This window comes from Orcinus orca, chromosome 19, assembly GCF_937001465.1.
Source record: "Orcinus orca chromosome 19, mOrcOrc1.1, whole genome shotgun sequence".
In the NCBI taxonomy this organism is placed as follows: Eukaryota; Metazoa; Chordata; class Mammalia; order Artiodactyla; family Delphinidae; genus Orcinus; species Orcinus orca.
The window spans coordinates 25221764-25242150 of NC_064577.1; the positions used below are offsets into that span (position 1 = coordinate 25221764).

General features: G+C 35.6%; 1 long non-coding RNA gene across 1 annotated transcript in view; it reads right to left on the reverse strand.

The window, feature by feature from the left end:
* Positions 1-8870: 8870 nt before the first annotated feature.
* The window catches only part of LOC125962080 (uncharacterized), a 184335-nt gene continuing 172818 nt past the window's right edge, over positions 8871-20387 (reverse strand). Inside the window, exon 3 of the long non-coding RNA XR_007473470.1 lies at positions 8871-9206. This is a non-coding gene — a long non-coding RNA (uncharacterized LOC125962080). The remainder of the gene's footprint in view (positions 9207-20387) is intronic.

Consider the following 20387-nt stretch of genomic DNA (forward strand, 5'->3'; position numbering starts at 1 on the left):
CTTGCATTTTAAGAGGAAAAAATATATAACAAAATGAGTTAATATGGGAAATATTAACTGTTATTAATATTAAATATGAATATGGTGAGAGGAGGCTAAAAAAAAACCAACCCTTAATCATAAAAAATGGGAAAAGAAAAAGGATGATTGTTTTAAAAATATAAAAAGTTAAAAAATCCTTTCTATAAAGTTTTCCCTACCATAGAAATTTCAGCCTCAGATAATGGGAGCCTACTTTCCCCCAACTCCGTTCACGCCTCCCCCCAGCATCTTCTGTCGCCTGAGTTCTGCACTGGACTCTCATTCTTTGGATACAGCAGAAAATGTTGACTACTTCCACTTTTGGAGGTGTTAATGCATTTTCTTGGATAATATTTATAGAGAAAACTCAAGGAGAAAAATTTGTTAATCAAAATACGAAAGCTATTTCTGGAGTTAATTCTTAGTAGCCTTTCTAGTTGTAACCTGTGGCTATTTAAGGGGGAAAACTGTGCCCTTTTCCAGCTTCTACATTCACAGTGTGAGATGCCAGGCCCTGCATACATGGGAGTAGATATGAGAAGTCTCGCATAGGCTCTGATTCCTACAAAGGTCAGAGGTTTGCTGTAAAGTAGAATTTAGGAAGCATCTTTTAAAAGTGTAATAATGTTAAAATCCTGCAAAAGGTGTAATATTTAGACTCCAGAGAGGTCTTCCTTCAAGGTTTACCCACTTAAGATTTATGTCATTATGTGGCAAATAGGAAACGGAGTTGTCGCTTTTTTGGTGGGTTGTTTCTCCTTCAGTGTTATTGCCAGGCAAACTTTATGGCACTGGAGATAGTAATAATATCAACAAATAACAATACTTATTTTGTGTTTCTTTACTAATTATCCATTGAGAAAATCAAAACCTTTACCAAATTTTCTCAGAGAAACTTCCAAACCTTCAGTGAGAGGAATATCGGGTATTCTTATCTTCTACGGGTCATAAAAAGAATTGCATTTGCTGAATATGGGCAAGATGTGGTTCTAAGACCTTTACAGCAGCTCAGGCTCCAGGAACACCACGCGGGGTCATTGTGCCTGATTATCTCTATAGACAGAAGCAGAAGCTAAGATGAGAAGCAGTTAAATAATGCGGTCCAAGTGCCCAGCTGGTTAGTACTGGAGCCCAAATCCCAGCCCAGGCAGTTTAATTCTTGTGCATTGAAGCATAAGAACACGCTGTAGAAATAGGTCAACACACACTTAACAGTGACATCATGACCTGGGGTCCTGTGCTTCTTCTTTCTTTTCCTTTTTCCTTAGTATAAGAGGAAAATAACACTCAGTGCAAAACCCCAGAAAACTTAAGAAAATCATAGGAGTACACGTCGGCACTACCTAAAAGACCAGTGATTGTACAACCTCTTAACATCTTAGACTGCTGGCTGTCATTTAGTTTTTTAATACATAAATGTATTAACGATATTACCATCTTATTGTAGCCTTCCTTTTTATTTATCAACATATTCTCACCACAGTCTTATGACTATAAATGTTCTTCTAAATCAGAGAGAGGCAATCTCTTGTCCACAGGCCAAATGTGGCCTGTCATCTTTCCTGTAAATAAGGTTTTATTGCAACGCAGCCATGCCTCTCTGTTTACATGTTGTCTGTGGCTGCTTTCACGAACTACATTGGCAGAGTTCATAATTGTAACAGAGACTCTGTGACCCACAGACACCAAAATATTTACTATCTTGCCAACTCCTGATCTACTTCTTGATTTCCAATAGCTATTCTAATATGGTTATAACAAAATTCCACAGTAGTATTTAAGTAAATAGGGGTGTGGCATACTTTTAATGCTTTCATGGAATAACAAAACTTCCTGCTGTTTGGGAGAAGAAAAAAAATTGGGCCAATATCTCCTATAACTTAATAAAAATGCATTAAAACACTTACCATGGGTTTCCTAAGAAAAACAATGTATAGGGTGAGAATATGATCTATCAACTCATTTATAAGCCAGACAGGATAACAATAGTTATACCTGGACTGTCCATAGCAAACTGAGTTCTATGGTCACGTCCTACCGTTTAACAATCCAATCATCATTTTCTCATGTCAACTAAGTCTCCAACTACATTGTTTTCTGGCAATTGCCTTCCAATCTTCTCTTTTCTCACCACTAGCTTCTCCTTCTTTCTTTTTCTGAATAGTTCTCTAGAAGAAAGTAACCTTCATCCCAGGTAACTGGGCACCCATCCTGCCCCTGCCCTTCCTTCAAATGCTCTCCCTGTGCTGCAAGTAGAGAAATCGCATGTGTTTTTACAACTAATCCCTGAGATCTTCATGCCTTCTCTCTTGATTCTTGACAATGTTCTCTGCACAGTTTGTTCACTAGAGAGTACATGCGTTTTATGTGGCGCTAGAGCTATTAAAGTGAACATTCTGAGAAAGAAGGGGGGGAAAGTTAAAGAAACAAGGAGTTTCTTTCCCCAAAATGCTCCATGGTGGCTCCAAAAGGGCCCCTGCTCGGAAATGCTGAATCTTGTGTATGAACCCTTCAATGGCAAAGAAAAACAGGCCACCCTTATTAGAGATTTTCTACAGCTAGAGATGTAACATCATAGCTAAATTCAGTCGGAGACAGGTCGAGCAACAAAAACCAGGAGCCCAAGCAGTCTAGTCGGCTCTGAAATTTGATTCAGGCCCCAGATTATGAATAGATTTAACTAGTTCGCCAAATGAAAATGTAGATTTTGGCACCGTCTGAATTTTTTTTGCGGGGGAGGGGGTATTCTATATGTGGAGTCCCGGTACACGCTGAAGGGATATGAAAAGGAGCTTTTTATATTCTATAACTACTCAGTGTACGTTAAGGGAAAAAAAATCAGTTAACCCAATAAATGCCAAAAAAAAAAAAAAAAATCCAGCCTCTTTTTACTACCTAGAGCATCCAAGTTCTTCTATTCACCTTACTATATAATGCAAGCTTTTCCATTATTCAGAATGACAGAGCACCGACCATGAATAGCCAAGTAGCTACCCATGTAAACTCATGACTAAACTGCTTACATCTGACCCAGTCCCTTTCTGGAGCAACTGTGATATGGCAAGAGGCTCAAATCCCACAGCAGGTAAATAGCACGTTGTCAGTAAGGATATGGAAATCAAATTTTAATTGTCCTGAGGTTTCTCGGATTCCCCTTCCTCTCCTGGTGAGGGGGGCAATGTGTGTCACTGACACAATGAACTTCCATTTCCTTCTATTTCCTTAGCATTGGCCCTCAGAGCACTATAATTCTAGACTCTGTGATGAGAAACAAAGATTAAAACAAATGAAAATAAATGATGGAGCAAGGGGATCCCTTTCTACCACCACCTTGCAACCTGCTTCTCCTCAATCTCCAGTCTTGTACCACTTTGTTTTAATAAAATTTTCCAAATTGTCCTCTGTTAAAACATACTGTTCTAACACCAAAAAGCTAACTATATTGAAAAGCTGCCCTAAGGCTATTCAATGCACACAAAAGAATTCAATAAAAACACATTTGATTAAAAAGGCACCTATTACTAGAAATATCATAAGCAACTTTTGATAACTCTCTTTTTAGCTACAGCATGGTGCTTCTGGATAGACTGAAAGACTAATATTCAAACAAATCTGCTTCTGTTCCATATGTGTGTTGAGTGAGTCCTGCACTGAAGTTCTGGTGTTTTCAGCAGAAGAATGTAAAGTTTAGTCTGTGCACAACGAGAAGGGAGGACTGTCAGACCCTGCATCTCTAAAGGTTATGTGGTGAGGTGTCGAGAGCCCAAGTTCAAGGCTCTACCACTTGATGGCTGCGTGACCTTGATCAAAGGTCCTAATCTTTCCAAGACACAGGTTCTTCATCTCAACATTAAGGTAATAATACTAATCTAATGAGATTTAAAAACATAGTAGATAATATAAGAAAATTTTCCATTCAAAATACATTCGATGAGTATCATCTATATGTAAGTCACTGAGGGGGGAATAATAAATGGGAAATCGTTTCTACTCAAAAAGAAATGACCCTTCCAGAGCAAGCACACAGCTATAGACGTTTCTGAATTTAGTAGAGGCTAGGCAGGGGCAAGGAAACAGAATGGAAGAGGAAAAGTGAGTTTCTTGGGTGTCATGTGGGAAAAGTACAAATAAAAATAATAAATAGTACAAATAAAACGGTGCTTTGCCTTTTAATCCAGCTTTTCTCTTAGGATAGGAACTTTCCTTACCTGATGGCATAGAGCTTTGACTAACATTCACTCTAAAATAAAACCAGGTTATATTGGTACATTCACATAAATTATAAAAATCTAGTTGTCTAATATGTTGTGATGGACTAATTGTATTCCTAAAGCCAGGGATTAAGCCAATTTATATCAGTGTTTACTATGTCACTTGGATAAGCAGTATTTATAGTATTCTATATGGACTAAAAGTGAATTACAGTATCATAGGGTTTTAGTGTTGGAAAAGGCCATGGATTGATCTTGTCCTGCTCTCTATTTTGGCAACAAAGAAATTGTAAACACGGAGATAAAGTGCTGTGCAAAGTAACAAACTCAAGTAACAGGGATAAACCCTATTCACAGACTTTTGTCTACTCACTCATTTAGCTCATGGCTAAATCCCAAATTCCTTCAAATTCCTATTTATATTATCAAATGTTTCAATAAGATATTTACTCAATAGAAATGCAGCAATATTTTGAATCTTTCTTAAAGTTTTATTTTGATCTTTAAGTTTAGTTAGAATAAAATCCTCTCAAATCCTCCTTTTCTTTGGCAACTTTAAGTTTTCTGGGTTAAAAAAGTAATTAATTTTTGAAAAAGTTCGAAAGTCACTCTAAATCACCCATTCTTAAGGAAATATATGTAGACAAAATTATGGGTAGCATAGGCTACTAAAAGAGATGGCACGCAAAAAGAGGGAAGTAAGAGGAAAATGTCATTAGCTTTTCCTTTATACCTCCTTGGTATGTCACTCTTGGTAGGATGCATACTTTTTGCTTATCTAAATTAAAATAAAGGCAAATAATATTTTCAAAGATACAAATTTGAATGGTAAGAAAATTGTGCAGACTTAAAATTGGAGAGTGGTAGTAAATATTTGTCAGAATAAATGTCTCCTGGTTGATGGAATAAGAACGCCAGCAAAATCATATCAAATCTGGAACACACACATACGATTCTCCCAAGATTTGTGTGGTGTCTTCAACTCATGAGTGAGCTGGTGAGAGGGGTGGGAAACGAGAACAGAGAAAGTCTAAGGGGCCAGGTGAACTCCAAATGCCTTCCGGTAGAAAGAACATGAAAGGTGGAGCATCTCCGAGATGTAGGGTAGAGAGAGAGAGAGAGAGAGAGAGAGAGAGAGAGAGAGAGAGAGAGAGGGAGAGAGAGAGAGAGAGAGTGTGTGTGTGTGTGTGTGTGTGTGTGTGTGTGTGTGTGTGTGTGTGTGTGTGTGTATGCTCCTATACATAATTCTGGATGGGTACTCTTTAAGATAAAGTAGGAGAAACAATTTGGTTTGAGATCCGCCAAACATGTCAGTGGACATTTTAATGGACTTGAGATTTAAAGCTTTCCTATAACGGAAACTAACATTTGGCCAAAGATTTCTTTACCTCCCATAATCACTTAGAAGGAACCAGAGGCTTGTACTTCACAAAGCGTGTATTAACCAGTGTTAGATTAATAAAAACAGAAAATTATGTATCTCCTAGCTTCAAGTGAAATGGGAGAGGGGAGAATAGGGCATTTCAAATACAGTACAACCTACTAAATATAACTTTTATCTTATCATCTTAGGGAGACTGTTTTTCTCTTCATGCTTCACACTTTGAAAGAAGACCTACAGGAACTTTTTTCCCTAAGCCAAAGAGATACATTGATATTGGTTGTATTGCATTAACTATTTAAACAAGTGGCCTACGTCTTACTTTCTCCCTAAGATATGGATACGGTGGCATCATTCAAACCATCGTAGTATGCTATGACTGCGGAAATACTGGTTGTCTTCACTAAAATGAATATTTCTTGTTCCCAAACACTCTGTAAGGATCTGACAGTGAGAGAACTATAGGAGTGAGGAATTACTCACTTCCCATGATTCAGTTAATAACGAGACCTGATTCCTATCTAAGATGTTGCCTATTGTTGATGACTTTTTTATGGTTTAAATATGTTTCACTTTCTTTTGCAATACGTGCATATGGACAAGGCGAAGTGATCTATGCTAACAGATTGACCCATGTATACAACTCAACGCATTCTGTAGAATAAAGGGAAATTTTTGTAAAAGATATCGAGGTAGGTATTTCACCCATATACATTTTTAAATACCACAAGTCTATAGACCACATGTGTACAGATAGAAAAACAAACATGAAAACTCTAGAGGTATATTTTGATTACAGATGCCAGTTACTTGTGGTTGGCTTTTGCTCTGATTCCGTTCAGGTATGTGATCTAGGAAGCAGTAAAAGGTAGATGTTTAAAAAGTAAAATACAATAAAGAAGAAAATGTAAAAGAACAGCCGGACATGTGCATACGTTCGGTCTATTAGTGGTGACATACTGTGATGAAAGGGTCTAAGTATTTAGGCTATTTCATTAGCAGAGAAAATACACATGTCCTTTTATTTGCTTTCATTTGTGACACCACTGAGATTTTAGCTCAGATATCATTGACATGTAATGGGCACTAAAGTGTTGTTACCAGGGCAACAGCTAGGAAGGTGATGTTACAATGGCATTGGGAGGGTCTCATTTCCTACAATGAACAGGCACTGACCTTACAAGAACAAATAAAAATTGAAAAGAAAGGCAATCCAGGAATGGAAAATGTGTATAGCTATGTCTTTCTCTGATCTATTAAGTTCCCAGGATTCTATAATAGATCAAAAAACCTAAGTACAAAGTAAAACTATTCATTGCCTCCTCTTATTTGGTTAATTTGACTGGAAAACTGGGTATAAAATAATTTGTTGGAACAAGCTATATGATATGTTTAATAGTAGTGTTAGCTAATGCTGACACAGCTAAAGTATGGGTTCAGTATGGCACATATCGTTAGGGAGTGAGCATGAATACGTACGCATGTGCATCTTCATACACATACGTGCAAACACAAACGCATTCATATACAGTAAGTTCCCTACATACTAACGAGTTCCGTTCTGAGAGTGCGTTCGTAAGTCCAATTTGTTCACAAGTCCAACAAAGTTACCCTGGGTTCCCAACTAACACAATTCTTCTTATAGTACCTTGAAAAGTACAGTCGTACAGGACAACAGCTGGCATACAGGGGCTGGCACGGAGTGAACAGGCAGGAAGAGTTACTGACTGGAGGAGGGAGAGGAGGTGGGAGAGGGTAGAGCTGAAGGAGCGCCAGCAACAGGAGACGGAGGGCAAGTGCAATTTCACTCGCGCCTGACGTTGACGGCATAGGTTCTGGTTCCTTGCTGGATTCGATTCTGTCTACCCTCTTGAAAAAATGATCCAGTGATGTCTGTGTAGTAGCTCTTTTTTTTCTCGTCGTAGATGACCCGGTAGCACTGGGTTGCATTCTGAATGGCTGCTGCAACCTTCGTGTACCGTTCTACGTTTGGGTCCTGTGCCTCAAAAACTGGCAGTGCCTCCTCAGATAAAGAAAACCCCCTTGCCATTTCCTGCGTCGTGAATCTCTTTGCTTCCTCCGTTACTTCTTCTTCCTCTTGTCTCTCTTCATCCCTTCTGTGGGGCTCCAATTCTTGGCGCTTCTTAGCGGTACCAGCTACATCATTGCTGCTTTTTTACTACTGCTTCCAGACATCCTGGGCTTGAAATAAAGATACTGTACTACTGTGTACTCTATACAGTCCTGTACAAGAAAGTACACAAAGGCGCAACCACTTGTAGAGGCTGCACGCACGTGACAATGTACGCCAGACACGTGAACTAACTTACGTGATTGGACATGCGAACGCTCGTTTGCATCTTTGAAAGTTCGCAACCTGAAGGTTTGTACGTAGGGGACTTACTCTAGTCATTTTTGTTTCCTATAACTTGGAAAAAGGAATTAAAAACAAAAAACAGAATTGAATGTTCATTCTGTGCTTTGCTACAGCCATTTTGCTCGTAGTAAACTTACGGCCAAGTTCTCCCAAGAAAAGTCTAATCAAAATGGAGCAAAACAAAGTAAATCTAACTAAATCGACAATTTTAATTGATAAATAATGTAATACAGTTAAGATGAAAGAGTTATTTAAAAGGAAATTATGAATATACTACATTTTATTATGTCCATAAGTATATTTATAAGATGATAAAAGGTCTCATTTGATGAAATCTAAATTCATTCCTTATTTTATAAAATTATAGAAATATATGATATTTCCTTACCATGATAAAGAACATTTTCCTCAAAACTAAGAGATCAAAAGCAATGGAGGCACTCACACTAAAATCAGCAGGGTAAATCTGGAGACAAATATCACCACTATTATTAAAATTTATGGTGTATACACACACACACACACACACACACACACAGATTTTAAAATGGCCTATAACATATGAAAAGATGTTTAATCTCTTTCATAATTTGTGAAACACATATTTGAAAAAACACTGACATCATCTTTCCCTTAGATTTGTGAAAAGTGAAAAAATTCTGTTTAGTGAGGATGAGGGAAAATAGGCCCTCTCCTACATTGACTGTGGATGTGTAACCTCCCACAAACCTTCCAGAGGGAAATTCAGCAATACCTGTCAAAACTACCCATGCACTTCCTTTTTAACCCAGGAATCTCACTTAGAGAAATTTGTCTTGAAGATCCATCTTCGACAGTATGAAAATACACAAAAATAAAATTATTCATGCATCATTATTTGTAATTGCAAGATGCTGGAAACAAAGGAAATGACTCTATTTAAGAAAGCAGGTAAATGAATGATGGCACAGTCACACAATGGAATACTATGCAACTGTAAAAAATGATAAGGAAGATCGCTATCATGTACTAAGATGGAGTGATTTCTGGGATATACTGTTACATGAAAAACATGAATAAATTTTTCTACGTATGTTCATAAAAGAAAGAAGGGGATATAAAAAATACTTATGCATCTTCACATTTGAGAAAAAGAAATCCATGAAGAATAAGCCGGAAACTAACGGTACTGATCATCTAAAGAGGATCGGTGAAAACGGGGTGGAACCTCTGGGGCCTGGGAAGACAGCATTAGAGATAAGAAAAAATGAGGCTTCTGAGTTTGCTTGTTTTGTGTGTACGTATACAACAAACCAACAAACTCAAACAGATTTTTAAGGAAAAACCCCGAATGGAATACAAATAGTGATAAATGAACCCAACTGCATTACTAATGAATAACACAACCAAATTGAATGGGCTGGGGGAGAAAAATTGAACTTAAGTAAATTGGTCAAAAGCATTTTACTGTACTGTGAGGCTAAATACTTGTACTATAAGGCTAAAGCCAAAATAAGTCACACAAATATTATACTCTAGTTAGAAAATAAATTAGCAATACTAAAGCCATTTTATGTGTATCCCGGAATTGAGAGAATGAGTAAATATACTGTGGAAAATGAGAGCCAGGTTTCACATTGCTGGAGAAAGGAGTTATAAATAAGGAAAGTGGGAAGACTAGAATGAGCCTCGTGGGTAAGACTGGAATCAGAGGAGTATAAACTCATTGTTTAATAAATACAGATAGATGGACAAACGTGCATGCACATACACGTATTTCCTAGCTCCATCCATTGAGAGGGCCTTGAAACAATTGTATCTCTAGCAGTGATCACATTAAGGGTCCCAGATCTTGGGTTTTAAATATCATTTTCAAATAAAATGAACCAAGATTCCTTGGAGAAGGTGCTGGGGCAGGGAAAATACAAGATGAGTCCGGGGTAACAAGATTGTTGTGCCAGAAAGAAAAGGAGTGTTAAAAAATTGTTGGAAACGTGTCAAAGGAAGAAGCCCCCAGTGATCAAATCTGGGACAATTTGAACAACAAAATAAAGAGTAATAGTGACAGATTATAACCCGTGAAATAACTGAGTCCCGGTCAATGTAAGTAATTGAATGCATAAACAAATGAGGGAAAAGGAGAAGCTCTTGAAGCACACAGAATTTCAATTAGTAAGCACAGGAGTGGTGGACATACAAAATCAGCAGTTGGCAAGAACACGCATTAACAGTTGTTGCAAGCAAACGTCACCCGTGGATGCTAAAATTAGTAGGCAAAAGGTATGGTGAGAAATAGGATATTTGCATAGTCTCAAATTATTTATCCACAGTATACTTACTAGTTATAAAAGGAAATACAGTAGTTACAGTGGAGAAAGATGATGGGCAATCTTAACCCCATGATCAAAGTGAACATCACCAGTAATAAGACACACAGACCTCATGTATGGCCTCATGTGCTACAGTAAGGAGGACACAACATCACTTTCTGCGATATTCTGGCCCCAATATGTATAACTTCATTCTAATCATGAGAAAATATCACACAAACCTAAAGAGGAACATTCTACAATAGATCTAGCAACTATACTTCAAAAGTGTCAAGGTCATGAAAAGCAAAGACTGAGAAACTGCCCCCAATGAAAAAGACTGAGGAAACAAAACAATTAAATGCACTGTGCGATCTCGAACTGCATCCTGACCCTAAAAAAGGACAATGGTGGGAAGATGACACATTTGAATAAGGCTTGTAGATCACTTGGTAGAACTGTACTTAATTTCCTGGTTTTGATCATTGTATTGTGGTTCTTTAAGATAGTATTTGGGGAAGCTAAGTGAAGGACATATGGGATATTGGGGGAATTAGTTTTACAACTTTTTGTAAATTTAATTATTTCAAAAATTTTAAAAGTTAAAATAGAAAACACATAAGATAACTGACATATTTTCAATGTGGAAATTTTAATCAATACAATGACCCCTAAAACAAAAATATGGTGATATTCTAATCATCTGACATTTTTGTGACTATCTACTGGGGGAAAATAGAATTGATTTAATAATAGAGCTCAAAATAGATATGGTATAATTTAATAATTCAAAACTCAATAGGTTTCTAATATATTAGCAATAGTCAGAAAACGTAAAAATATATATTTGCATGAGCAAAATTCATACTATCTTAAGAGTAAGCTTAAGAAAATTATTAAAACTATGTAAAAAAATAAATAAAGCATCATTGAAGGACCAGAAAAAAGATACTGAATTAGGAGACAGTACTATTTCCTTGGATGGAAAAACTCAAAATACAAAAGATGAAATCTTTTCAAATTCATTTGTAAATTAAGTAAAATTCCTATTCAAATGATAACGATATTTTTAAGTTGCCAAAGTTAATATAAAATTATCTGAACATTTAGACCATTTGGGAGAGAAACATAATAATGTGGAAATTGTCCAAAAACTACAATAATTAAAAAAAAAATCTAACTTCTCTAACTAAATATTCATATTCAATGGAAGTTCGCAATTATTCAATAAACAATACTTGGTCAGTTGGTAATAAACTCTTTGTTAAGAAAATTAGACACTCATATTATACCACAGAATAAATTACTATTATAATAAATAATTTACTTAAAATAAATCATAAAAGGAGATAAAAGTATTCAACCACTTTTTTTTACGATTAATTTAAATTTACATACAATTTAAATTTAAACATATGTGTATGTTTTACATGGTTGAAATTCAAGTAATTTTCTCTGCATTCCTTTTTTTCATATATATTATATTGCAATCATTTTATAATGTCTTTATAATTTTCATCATTCATCATTGTAAGATTTCACCATAAAAGTGGTACATTTAACCACATTGATTCAATATAGTTTAGTAAACATTCCCTTTAAGTTTGAATGCTGGCTTGTTTCCCATCTTTGCTCCTATAATTAGTTTGGGTAGGAACATCTTAATGTGGCATTTTATTACCTCTGTTAAATACTTTCTTGAGAATCAGTTTAAAATAGCAGAATTATTGAGTGTGAGTATATTTATAAGTTTTTGCTATTTCCTGTGATAACAGATAATGCCTTTCAAACTGTGTGTGTATGCATACACACAATTTGTAACAAATTTACGTAAATATAAGTATACATATATATGTGTACATATACAAAGTTTTATAAATATAAAACAGTATGTACTATATATGCGTTTGGATTTTGTTTTGCATCTTAATAAATGTGACCTTACAGTCTTATGAAGGTTAATTTTATTTGCATTTTTATATTATACCTCTGGATATTTATTGGTTACAAAGAAGAAAATTAGAGCAGTTTTGCTTTTTAGCAAGTGGAAGTGGGGTAAGACATCTGTGATCTCTAGCTCTTACCAAAGCCCAGAATATACTTTGTTTGAAAATCAGTCTATAAGATTACAGTTCTTTGCTCTTCACACTTCTTACTCTGGGTCAAATTGGTTCATTTTTTTAAATGAAATAACCTCCTTCTATTTTGTCCTAAAACAAGGAACAGGAACAAAAACAAATACCCTCAACTCTGGCTTCCATCTGTTATGGAGCAAGGAGCATACTCTGTCCTGCAACCAAATGCAATCCAGCGGTTGGAAACATTTTCCCACATGCTTCTGAAGTCCATAGGAGCATTACTTGACCCAGAAATTATCTCACTAACTTGGAGGCCAGTGGATTTCACACTGGGTAGGACTTTAGCACAGAGAATCCACATGCTGTTTTTGATATTCATTAATCATCTAGCTAATTTGTTTTAACACAGGAGCGCTGACAGCAAACGAATGTTATTACAGCAACGGTGACTGCATAATCCAGACTATTATGGCATTAACATTTACGAAGCTGGCAGGTCCATGTTCAGATATGGTGAATGTTGTCTTTCAGTCTAATTGCAAATATATCTATATTTAATTCACATCTGCTATAATCATTGGCTGGACTAGATGGGGCCAGTGGGATAAATGGATTACAACTTTGTTTTTTTTCTTATTTTTCTTTGTTTTTTTTCCTTATTTTTATTATTATACCTTGCAATCCTTTGGTTTATAAATATGGTTGAATAAATGTATGGATTTTATTTTAATATTCTGCAGTCTAAAAATTTATTGTGCAACATACCATGTGTTCAGAGTATGAATTTAGGTGTCTTGCAGCAAATGGTAGTGAAATTAACCCAATTTGGGAAAAACTTTGTCTCTACTTTATAAAAATGAGAGAAGTAAAAAAACTTATGGATTTTTTCCCCCCAAGTTTGCAAACATTCTTTATTTGAAAACTATATAACCTCATGTAAAGAACAGGTTACTAACTGGAGAGCTCAATTAAAGTTTTAACTTTTCAAAATATATTTCTGTTTGTTATTTTATATTATTTTCACTCCATCTCTGAAAGAGATCATGTTTATTTCGTTAACAATGATGCTTAAATAGATTCAACAACTTTAAGTCTTTTAGCTTGTTAGTATCTGAACTGGACCCTTAACTCATGTCTGCTAATTACCAGATTTAGGGACCACCCATTAAACAACAGGGCATCATTGCTTTAGGTATTCCATGACTTCTTGGTTTTAATAAAATTATAAGCTGAATCTGGTATCCAGAACTCAAAGATAAAAGACCTCTTCTTTCTTCTTTCAAACATGTAACACGGACATCCCCTTCTTTCATCCTCCTGTCAGTGACATTTCAAAAAATTACTGCCAAGAAAGAAGATATTCCACTTTTTTTTGAGTTGGAATTTTCTAAGAATCATTACAGAAAGTATTTAACAATGTATTTCTTCATTCACTTTATTCCCAGAAAAAAAATATAGTAAATGCCTTGAATAGATTGAGAGACATTACATACAAGGAAGAATTGAGATGTGTGAAAGGACTCTTGTTCACTGCACCAAACTACAACTTTCACCCACTAGGATAATAGAGGAAATAAATGGTTCTTTCCCTGAAATGTTTACATTGTTAACTAGAGTCTTTTAAACAGTAGCAGAGCTGTGGTTCTCTTGATTTGCTCACTCATTCTGCTATTAGAGAAATTCTTAACTTCTTCCATGGGGAACTATTTTTCTGTCTTCACTCTTTTCCTAGGGCCCGTTCCCAGTTCATCAGGATCCTGTCAGGATGTTGAAAGTGTGTCTAGGCTTCTTCCTTCCCATATGTGGTACAGTTGCTCAGGTATCTCTGGCACCAAAATGAGCTCGTAGGTTTCATGCATGACAAAAGGCAATTTGATATTTAGTCATTTTGTTTGTGGAGTGCTGGCCACTCAAATGCTGGGAGTGTTTAAAATAAAACATGTGTCTATAAAGCTGAAAAAGTAATATGCACCATGGACACAGAGGAGGATTTTTTCACGGTCAACAAAGTCTAGCTTTTATTTATCACGCAGAATGACATATGCTGATAAAATAGTGAATTAAAAAAATAATTGCTCTTTTAGATTTGAGCTGTAACTTTAAATGATTATAAGTAAATAGCATATAGACAAATACATCTTATAATTTATTTCTAAAGAAACTTTTCATTAAATAAAGCCATTTATTTGAGAAGATATTACCACATGGGAACTCTGAGCTGTGTCTTTTAGGGCAAGGGGAAGGAATACCATAGTATTCAAAGGAATACTGGCAGTCTTTAACCAATAGGCTGTTTAAGATATAACACTATTTCAGAACCCAAATACAAACATTAGGTCCCTGTATCTAGCTTTTATACAAATATCTCCTTACTTCAATTCAGTGTTTTTCTCTGAAATACGAGTCCTTATGGTTTATTTATTTTGTACTGTTAGTGTTTATCAAATTGCAATGACTATAAATGCAAACTATTACATAAAGGACTTTAAAGAGAGTTAATAATTTTCATGGAGATGATTCCAAAATAAAACCATAGCTCATAAAAACAATATTTGAACTTGCATCAGTTTAAGGTACTACCATCAGAAGGAAAATGTCCTTGTGTTATAAACTTAAAAGGGTTATTTGGATATGATCGTTTCTTCTTTCTTTGATTAGTCATACCTAAGTTTCACTTTTCCTGTTATATGAGGTAGAGTATGCACCAGGTAATCTGATAATAATTATTAGATAGAGAAAATAATTATTTTAAAGTATATTTTGGAAGCTGCAATTAGCATCTTAACTTGGAATTTGAGTAGTATTATTATTTAATTTACTATGTAAACATGTAATTCAGTACATTTATATAATTTGTTTAAGCAAATTACTCTTAAGAAAATAAACAGAATATGTGCTTTTGTCTGGAACCAGACAAGGACATCCTCAGGGCAATTTCCCGTGTACTTACTTCCTTTCTTTCATCTCGGGCCCTACGAAGGAGGCTATCCTAAGACTTGGAGCACTCATCCTTCAAAACTAAGTATCAATCAAGGGCAAAAGGACAGGTCCCTATTTTGATATGTGAAGACAAGTTGATTTGAAAATCATTCTGCAGTGGTGATGCTTGGAGTGAGTAGCAAAACAAAAGTCAAGACAAGAACGGAGTTTTGAATGCAAGACCTTGTTTTGGTTTGTTTATCCATTTAGGGAAATTGAATTCTTTCTATGTATTTGAAAGAGTGTTTTTCTGATGAATTTGTTTTCATCTTCTAGAACTATTTTAATTTTAACTATAATCAGAATATCAGAACTGACATTTTAGCACTATTTTTAATCAAAAAGTATATATTAGAGTAAAGATTGCTTTTGGAAATTGTAGTTAATGTTTAACACGATAATGCTCAAATTTCACCTCTGTTGAACCACAACGAACTTCCGATTTGCTCCCTAAGCCTTAAAATAATACCATGTGGGAGAAAATCACTCACCAATTTAAAACACTAAATATGGAGAGGTTTCCTGAAAAACCGTCAGCCGGACTCTTGTTTTCAGTTGAGGCATAAGAAAGCAAAAGCAAAAAATAAGTGAAATGACCTATCTCAGTTCCAAATAATAGGTGGCTGGAACTCTCATGGGAAATCAGAGCCCCTAAGTTTATAAACTAATGAGTCAGTCATCAAAGTACTTGCAATAATTTTGGTTTGACTTCTCAGGATGAACCCTAGTTCAGCATATACACCTAATCAAGGTCTTGAAAACCTAGCAAACTCATGGCTTGCTCTTCTGATTGTATTTCCTAAGCTAATTGGTTATTTAGGTATAAGGGTCTTTGTTGATAAGCTAAATTTATGTATTTATGTCTCCAAGAAAAAGGTAAAGCCAATACTTTTCTATCACATTTTAACTAATTTTAGTTTTACTTATATCAATATAATAGCGTATATAATTTCAAAATAATTTTCCCCAACATTAGATGATTTTGCTACTATAGTAAATAGTAAAGAAGTGTAGATTTCTACATCTCCTAGATCTAAGTAAAATTAAAATAAATAACTAAGTAAAGCAGTGTGATAAAATATTTGATTCCAAATCTACCTTCTTCTTATTAGTCATACTTTATAATAGAAGCATATCTGTTAAAAATGATTCATTTTAGTTTTTATTTATAGTGTCAACTTTTACATCTCATAGAGCAGCATAAAAGGCATACTGAGGACGTTTTATCATGTGGTATATGTTAATTTGTACATGTATAAATATTACAATATATTTCTTGGAACTACAATAATAAATGGAAGGCCCAAAGGAGAATTGTAAATGCTGGTAAAGAAATTTTGCAGATTATTTTTATTTGGCCATTTGACAAAGCAAGAGCCACCTTAGCCCACAGCCCGTATAAACATGCCAGTAAGTCCAACTCGAGCACTGGCGAACTGGTGAAGCTTCGGGACATAATTTCATTTGGAAATATGATAATTTGTCTCTTCTTGTATATGTAAAATGTTGGCTGGTTGTCTTGAGTTTATGATATACATAAGTCAGAGCCCATGCGTGCTCCGCTTAGAGATGATTTGCCCGTTTCTAGCGTCTCTTTTTCCATGACTTATGTACATGAGTAAATGTACATAAGTCATGTACATAAGTAAACGTACATACACAAATGAGTAAAATAAAACTGACCTGAAATGATTCGCAAGGTCAATATTTGACAGCATTTAGAGAACTAACACATTTAAGATCAAGGTAAAGTTTTAAACAGTGGTCATTACAGCATGATAACTACAACCAAACAAAAAAAGGAGAAATAAGAGAGCATCCTTGTTTCCAGCTGGTCTGAAGAAAGAGGGAAATAAAAAGAGAGAGAGACAGATTCAAAGAAATCTCCCACGAGGACATGGCCTCATGGCATTTCTAACCTGATTTCTAGGCCAGAGAAATTGTGATGGATATTCAAACTTTGAATGGCTATGCAAATCAAACTTATGAACCTTCGGAGAGCCATTCTTCATTAGGCTTGACTTCAGTGGGGAATCAGCAGTAAGAACAGATGGGATGCTAAGGCAAAAGGTCTCCATGCTAATCATTCAAGAAAGACCGAAACCAAGGACAGGATATCTGGTAGATTCATGATCGTATCAGCCCTCCAAATTAGAAGGCTTCTCTATGGGTTATTGCAGATGCCAGCTGAATTTTAAAGATGTAGTCAGAATTATTCCATACTTCTGCACACGAAGAAAATATAGTTCCCAGGTGAAGAGCAAAGCATGCCCTTCAATGATACGAGCCAAGGGTCAGTCTGGAAAATCCTTATTATGAATGTCATTTTTATACCATGGGGCCAGAAGTTAAGGAAATTAAAGTTCAGACTCACTTCGGAGAAGAACCAAAATGAGAACCAGAGGAAAGATACCCCAAAACACCACCTGTAAGGTTGTGGGAGAGAAAATGTTAAAACTTGTGTGCAAGCATAGACTCCCAGTTCTGTTGCCAAGTTTATGAGTCGTGAAGCAAAAGCCGAAGGAGCTTCCCTCCATGAGTAGTTTATGGGAAGCGTGAGAACAGACAAATCTCTTTTCATTTTCACCAAGAACTTTTTATAACAAGCATTTTAAGACATGCTAATTCATCAATAGAAAGTTCTATCATAAAAGTACAAATAAAATGTAATAAAAGAAATTAGAAAAGAGTAATTCCCCTTGTAGTATGAGTTAAAGCCTAGTCTTTCATCTTCCAAAGTTGAATTGCTTGGACCCCAGAGGACCTAAAATCTTCACTTATTGATTGCAAAACTAGCTCAGCAAGTGCTCTCTTTCGACTGCATTCTCTTCTTCTGCATTTTACAAATGAGTCATTTGACAGAAGATACCTTATTCTGTATTCTACATGAAGGAAAGAAGAATAATTTCTTAGACTTTTCCTCCTAACTCACATAGCAATCAAAGTGAAAGAGAAAAAACAAACACAAGCAAAACCTATCAGTTTAGAACAGTATCGGTGTTGTTTCATTTTCCACATTTTGTTCTTTCCTAGCTTTCTTCCTTCCTCCCTTTTATTTCTTCTTTTCCCTCTCTCTCTTTCCCTCTTTTTTCTTACTTTTTTCCTTTTCCTCTCCCCCCCCCAACACTCTTTGTTTCTATTTCTCTTTTTTGAAAGAAAAGTTATTTTTTAAAATCACCACTAAAATAGTATCTCAGACCTGAGCACTGGAGCCCTGCCTCTCTCTTTAGGCTCCTTGCCACAGAGAAAATGATTTATTTATTTATTAGGACAGAAAAAAAAAAAAAAAGAAATGGGAAGTGACATTTTTTTTCAAACATTGTCAACATGATGACTTGACCTTTGAGATAGGCCGAAGGAATAAAAAGCAAGAATTCTTTCTAAGGTTTTCCTTCTCAAATGCCTGACACCAAGTGTAGCTAATTGTCAGCAGCATTATGAAATTCTAAACCCATTCCATGAACCTTTACTTAGAAGCAGACTTTGGCCGAAAATGACTCAAGCAAACTTTCCTGCTCCCTCCTCCCCTTTCCCTCCCCTGGTTTTGGTTGCTTTCCCTCCATCCATTGTACGACGTCCAAAATTTCACATGGAAACACCCCATGGCTTATTTTTCATTGCAGGTTAAAATCAACTTTAATTTTGTTATTTTTTCCCCCCAAGATGTCGCCCATCTCATTAAAATGATTTAGGCTTTTTCTTTTGAAGAGTTACCTGAGGTAAAATCTAATTGATACACTGGCCACCGAAAAATGATGCCAAAGGCAGGAGTGGTACCAGCCAGGCTGATGCATGGCAAGCCACCATAGAAGGGGCTTGATTTCACGCCATGATTTAAGATACCACGTGCTCGGCTCTGGTGATAAAGCATCTGTGGTTGTTAAGCATTTGAAAATAGAACTGTATTTCCTCAACAGAGAGGAACTAACCGACATTAAATATCACATTTATGTGCGTAACAGCCATATATCGAATGACAAAATGTAACAAAGGATCCTGCTAGAGAGATGTTTAATGCCTAGTTTAGCTGAGGTCGAAGTTTTGTGCCGCCTTTTATTCATTATTGGAAGCTCCAGTATTGCCAACATGAGTTACAAAACCGTCCATTTAATGGTTTAAATGAAATTATGTTTTACAAACTGGGTTTTCAATGTGGTAATATGATGCATTCAACAGTACTTAAGGAGAAGACATAGGAAAAGATTTAAAGAGCAGCTTCACATATTTCTTTAGCAAAACAAAGCGACACTTTACAATCAGTGGTATATTATTACTGAATTGGACCAGTGATAAAAAAAATTGTTTTCAATCAGACTAAATTTCTGTACTGCAAAAAAACTATTCAACCCTGGTGAGGGTGAAAAGAGCTTATAGAGACCAAATTAGATAGAAGGTATTTCTTTCTACTTTTCTACCCTTAACAAAACTCCATATCAAACGGTAACAGAGGTAATCCTGGCAAATCTCTCTTTGCAGTGGCAACATCTAGGTATCTAGGCTCACTTTCTCAATGTTTCTGCAAACAGTAATTAACATATGTGGTAGCAGGAACATCGGGGATTTGAATCAGGACTTATTCCAAGGGTCATGGCATCAGGGTAATTTATATTCCTGTCTTTTCGGCATACAGTCCAACTGGGTTTGATTCTTTTTCTTTGGACTCAAACACCTGATGTCATTTTGACATTAAAGGACTTTCCATTGAGTAAGAATGGAAAAGGATGCAACTGATAGCCCACTGGTTCTATAAATTTAAGAGAAACATGCAATCATCTTTCCAGAAGCAACTTCCTGTAGTTACAGACTCATCGTCATCCCAGTTAAAAGATATTTCTTATGCCAATACAGCCCATTAAGTTAATTATTTGGTTTGCAAAATTTAGAAGGCATACTGTCTTTCAGTGTTGCATGCTTCTCAATGTTAGAAATGTCTTCCTTTAGTCTTTTAGTCTTTTAGTCTTTCTGGGAGCATAAGAAAAGAAACGTATCTTTGGAGCCCAACAGATATATATTTAAATTCCAGTGCCTTCCCTTACTAATCATATCACATTG